This window comes from Aethalodelphis obliquidens, unplaced genomic scaffold, assembly GCF_003676395.1.
Source record: "Aethalodelphis obliquidens isolate GAN/ISIS:26980383/991018 unplaced genomic scaffold, ASM367639v1 scaffold5, whole genome shotgun sequence".
NCBI classification, from domain to species: Eukaryota; Metazoa; Chordata; class Mammalia; order Artiodactyla; family Delphinidae; genus Aethalodelphis; species Aethalodelphis obliquidens.
In genome coordinates, this window is record NW_020837949.1 from 2,626,298 (window position 1) to 2,632,156 (window position 5,859).

Consider the following 5,859-nt stretch of genomic DNA (forward strand, 5'->3'; position numbering starts at 1 on the left):
CGCGCCCCCGCCGAGCCCCGCCGAGCCCCGCGGCCCGAGTCGCATGGGTGAGCGGCGGGAGGCGCGGGCACGGCCGGGCCGGGCCGGGCTGGGCCGCCCGCGCTCCCTCGCCGTCTGCGCGCCCTCGCCGCCTCGGCCTCCGCGCGGCTCGGAAATTTCCAGGCCACTCAGCGCAACCCGAGACACTTTGACTCTGGATTTTTGTTCTTATTTTTAACAGAGCCCCCTCAAGTGACGTCGCGGGCCGGTCTCCTGGACACGTGCCTCGGGCCAATGGTCGCGGCGCCGCGCGCCCACGTGACGCGCCGGCGGCCGCTCGGTGACAGGAGCCTCCCGCCGCCCCTCCCCCGCCGTCTCCGCCCCTCCCCCCCTTAAAGCGGCAGCGTCCTGGCGTTCCGGAGACCAGAGCCCGAACCGGCGAGACCGCGACCGCGTACCCTGAGCTCGCTCGTGTTCTCCCTGCCGCTTCTCGGTTCAGGGATCTGAGAAACCCGCGCGAAAGCCCCGCCGGGTCACCCCGGCGTGCAGACGTGGACAAGCGCTGGAAGATTGCTATTTTTTAACATTTCCATATTGTTTACCGTGGGGAAAAATCCCACAATTCCTTGCACAAAATGCATAAATAACATTAAGTGAGCTGCCGAGATACAAAGGGACTTTTGTAGTCCGCCTTCCTTGCTGGTCGGAGAGGGGAATTGTCACTTACGTTTGACTTTGGTAACCCGGCAGATTCCTGTCTTAAACGCAGAGCTGACGCGCAGGACCCTCTTCCTACAGACACTCATCGTAAGTGTGCGTGTGTGTGCGCGTGTGCGCGCTTGTGCAGGGAGCCGCGTGCATACGGTAGGATTCCACCCCGGGACAACGATCCTCCTGAAAGTGCATGCAGATCCAGAAGAGCTCGGGAATACGCTTTGGGACTCCGTGTGGGGGAAGAGAAATAAAGGAGCATAAGGCTTATAAATGAGTCTTTTCTGGAAAGGGAAGGGGAGCTGACGGCCAGCCAAGACTTCAAAACCACGTGGAGCGAAAATACTCTAGAGCAGCTGCCTCCCCGCAATTTCCCACCCATCATCTGCCCCAGCCCAAGCCTCTCCCCCACGGAGGGACTACCAGCAAGACATTCACCTCATCTTCTTGTCTTAAAACCCTTTAAACTAGTTTTTCTGGACAGCAGGGCCCATCTGAAAGGGAAATTAGAAATCACGTGGTGGGGTGGCCCCCCAATTTGTTTCCCCCCCCCCCCCCGCTTTCCTCTATCCCTTTCTAAATTTCCTTTCCAGTTGCTGTCAGAATGTCCAACTTGAACTTCTGTTTCCCCTTCTCTCCCCCCTCCTCCTTCTGGCTCCTTCTGTTCACTCTTCTGTCCTTGCCCCCAGCTGCAGACACCCCACCAAACACCCGCTGTTACCCCAGGCATGCCTGTCCATCGTTTAAAAGGCACTTTCATGGAAATTTTCAAAGTTTGAGAAACATCCAAAAGGGCAACTCTGAGGGTGCTGGGGCGCCGGCACAATAAAAGTACACTGGAGGGGGATGAGAGGAAGGATGGGGAGAGGCAGAAGAGGGCAAGCCCCGGTGGCTTCGGGGTACCCAGCAACTGAGGCCCCCCACGGGGCCGGCCCTGGGCCTGGGGCAGCCAGCAGGAGGCTGTCAGGCCCGGAGGGATGGAGTAAGGTCTGGACAAGCAGCCCTCCTGGTGGTGTGACCACCAGGCCACGATGAGGCTTGAAGGCTTGACCCTGACCTGGCTCTCCTTTTCTCTGGTTCCCAGCCAGGTCCTATCCTCTCTCCACCCCAGCTCTGTCCACCCACTGCGGGCTCCAGAGTCAGGCCTGGGCTGAACTAGAAGCAACAGTTACAGGGTGCTGCTGGGGGGAATTTTACCTGCGGATGAGGGGCATGCACTGGGCAGGAGGAGGTTCTGGGCTGGGTCACTTGCTGCTAAATGCAGGTAGGTGGCTGGGTGTGAGTAGGCTCTGGAGGCAGAGGGGGAGGTTCATTGGTCCTCGGTGAGACTCAAGCAGGATGGAGAAGCACTTCCCACTGGGGTGACTCACATCTCTCTTCCCTCCCCCATCAGTGGAAGGGTCTTCACCAAATTATCTGGCTAGATACACACCTGCCAGTGGCCCTCCCTGGGTCTCAAAAAATGAAGCCCATAGTCTTGTGTGTGCCTGGAAAAATGAAGCTGGTGAGTTTTGTGGGAGCACCCTATTTACACATGTTTAGGGTTTGGGGGCAAATTTTCCTGCGACTCTGGGAACCCTAATCATCAGAGAATGTCCCATTATTTTGGGTCTCTGGACCACCAAGTGGGCAGAGGGAGGGCCCAGGACTGGTTGGTTCCTGCAAAGCCACCGCAGGTTAATTTCTCCACCTGTCCCATGAAAACCAGTTAGGCTATCTCCTGAGAAATATTTCTGATGTCTTGGGCATCTTTGCCTCTGATTGACTTAGCATTAACTGAGCCCAAGTGCTGGACTTCTGCTGTGTTTTCTCCTGCGATCCAGACCCAAGTTACTGGCTGCAGCATGAGCTCTGCAAAGCAGCATGTCATCTCCAGGCCAACCTCACTTTTGGGGGGATAGCATTCTGCAGACACTGGTCTCCAGGCTGCAGATCAGGCTGGTCGAGGAAGCAGGCCAATTCCTGAGTTACGGGCCGTGGTGGGAACGTGCAGGAGGAGGGGAAAGAGGAAGGAATGAGGAGAGAAATCATTAGAGAGCATCAGGCCACTCAAAGCCAACCCAAACATGAACATAATTCCGGAAGCGAGCGCCCCTTGAGAGTGGGCCCCACCCAAGGGTACAGCGTGGAGGGTGAGAAAATCTGGAGGGAAGCTGCAGAAAGTTGATTTGCCCCGGGGCTGAGGGAATCCTAAATCTTACAAACACAGAAATCGGAACAAGCTGTTTTCAGGAAGCTCTGAAACACGCTTGAGGGCCGACCGGCCGGGCGGGATCTGGGACCCCGCCTGGCTGTGCTTTCTGGGGGCGCCGGGAAGGCGGGGGACGCATTTCCAAGTGTTCGCTCCAGAACCCGAGGTGCCGGCCCTGCACCCAGCGAGCCACGCAGCTCCGCTCTCCCACCTGGACGGCGGCCGTCCCGCAGGGTGGGCTTCTCCGTGTGAACAGGCGACCAGCACTGGACATTTGTTTCTCCCCAACATAGTGAGGCCGAGGCCCGGGACCCCCATCCTTTCTCCTCTCGACAGGTCCAGGAGCGTGGAGGCAACCCCCGCTCCCCGCTTCTGGAGAACCATCCTCTAAGCTTCCCCGGTGCTCTGCACAAAGGGGGATCTCGGAATGTATCGAGGGGAAAGACGGCTGCTGGGCGCGGTGTTTTCATAGCCCCGATGCTAGACTGACAAAATCTCCGGTGGCAGAGAGCTCCTGGGGACGCCGGCTGCTTGGCTGCAGATCCAAGCCTCCCGTTTTTTCTTAAAAACGAGGCCGGAGGAGGGGAACTTTTCCAGCCATTCTGCGGTCTCCTTACTTGCCACACTTCTCTCGGAGGGCGGGGGGACGCGAAGAAAACAAACGAGCGCGATGTGAGCGGTGTTGGCTCACAGCGGTCCTTGTCACTCGGTTGGTAGAGAAGCCCAACAATTCCGGAGGGCGAAATCTCAACCCCAGCAGAATCAGGCCGGGGAGCCCCGCGCCCGTGGCCGAGAGCCAGCCCCGCGCGGCCGGTCCCCGGCGCCGGGCCGGGGCCTTGGGGCCGAGAGGGGAGAAAGGGCCTGGCCCGGCGGAGAGCCACCCTTGGCTCCTGGGGCTGCCGCCGCGACCCCGGCCTGCAGACAAAGGCCGAAATGATGGGGCAGGCGGAGGAGGGGGTGGCCGGGCGGGGCCGGCGCGCGCGGCCGGCGGGCGCGGGGGAAATGCGGGTGTGCTCACCTCGCAGCCACGCACCGGGCGAACTTGGGGGCCTGGGGTCAGGGACCTCGTCCGAGTAGCCCCAGGAGAGGGTTAAAGCGCAGCAGCACAGGACCTGGAAAGGGCCTGAAGCGTCGTGGGGAGTGGGGCGCAGACGCCCTGGCGCTCCGGACCCCGCGCCTCTCCCTGCCCCGGGCGGCAAGGGGCGCCCCGCTCCCGGAAGTCCCCACGTGGCACCCAGGAGAGCCTGCTGGGTGGGTTGGCGCCAGGCGGAGGCTTAGCTGAGGAAGGGGGAGGGCAGCGAGCGGCATTGCCCGTCCGGACCCTGCCGCCAGAGCCGGAGAAGAGGCGGCCTGTGCTCGGCAAAAGCCCCGTGGGAGTTAGGGGGTGTGAAGTGGGTGCCCTCCTGTCCAGGCCACAGGGAGAGGACCTACTTTTGACACTTATCCTCAGCGCCAGCCTGGGAGGGCTGGGGAGATGGGCGGAGGGTGGGCAGTTCTCCAGAGCTGAAACCTTCCCTAAGCTGGTTTCTCAGGGAAAAGGATGCTTCTAAAGGGAAATCATGGGATCGCCCCACTTGTGCTGGGAAACACACACCCAAACTCATTCCTTTGCTCTGGCCCGCGGCCCACCATCCGTTGGCTTTCTCCAGAGCCAGGCGACTCTTGCCTTAAATGACCTGAGCTGAGATTCCCTGGGAATCACCTTGTGCCCTAGGGGCCCCTTTCCTGCTCTCTCACCCTGTTTCCCTGCTGTTCTCCATCCCAGTAAAATTTGGACGCCTCGGGAAGTTGGGCCCGCTTCCATTCCAAGTGGACCACACTGTCCTCACCAAGCCCACTGAGCAGCCTGTGCAGGGTCACGACTGGGAGTCATACAGACTGTTCCGTGACCTCAGGCCTCCACGGTAAAGAAAATGTCCCCTCGGAATTGCGGCAACCAAGAAGGAAGTGACACATTCCAAATAATCCACAGGCAACTAAGTAGCATTAGTTGTAATTTGAAGAGCGGCACCTATAGCTTGAGCTGGCTGAGCACACGAAAACAAGAAGAAAAGATATAAGAGGATAATGAGTTGTGAAGACAACCCGCCACCCTCTCCAATCTTACAATTACTTACAAATAGTGGAAGGAATTCTAGTGTCTATCCACTGTCTTCCTTTTGATCTTTGCAAGGAAAACAAGATCTTCAAAAGGAACTCCTGGAACACCTGCCTCCCTCACAGAGCATGGGGTTTCTTTTCTTCGCTTTCTTTCCCTGAAAGCCACAGGAAATCACAGCGAGGCGAGCATGGCATAAACTCACGAAGGCTGACTTCACACTATTTTTGGAAACATGATTTGAGTGGCTAGACAGTTCCAGAATTTTAGACAAGTTCAGGTTTAACCTAAACCACCTGGATCCAGCCCAGCTGACCTACCAACTGCTACTGAGACAAATAACTCATTAGTCTGGGTCTTATACCAGGAAGAAAATATCTAAACCTTCACCCCCAAATATCAACAATAGAGCTTCGCTGGGGGAACTCATGCAGAGTTATGTACTGGTTACGTTGGGGGAGATAGCTTTTATTTTAAACCTATGTTCAGATAAGTCATGAAATGGATTTCTTTTTTTCCTTATCAAATAGAAATATATTAAAATTTACAGTTTGATATAAAAGAGTGAAACTACATTGTGAATGAAATTAACACATTTCCTGTATTTGATGAAATTACCGATCAATTCCACTGAGTTCCACAGGCTCCCAATTTGTTGGCCTGGGGGCACAGGCTTTGACCTTGGCGGAAAGTTTGTATAGTATGGGGGGTATGTCCCCTGATACATTCCTGTGCTAAGGGCAGAAGAACACTCTTGGGGGATTGGTGGCCTTTTAGGAGCACAGAATCTTGATCACTGCATCGTGGGTGTCTGCTCTTGGGGGCTGGTGAGCACTGAGGCCCAACTACCCTCCCGGGGCAGCTCCAACTGGTCCGGTCA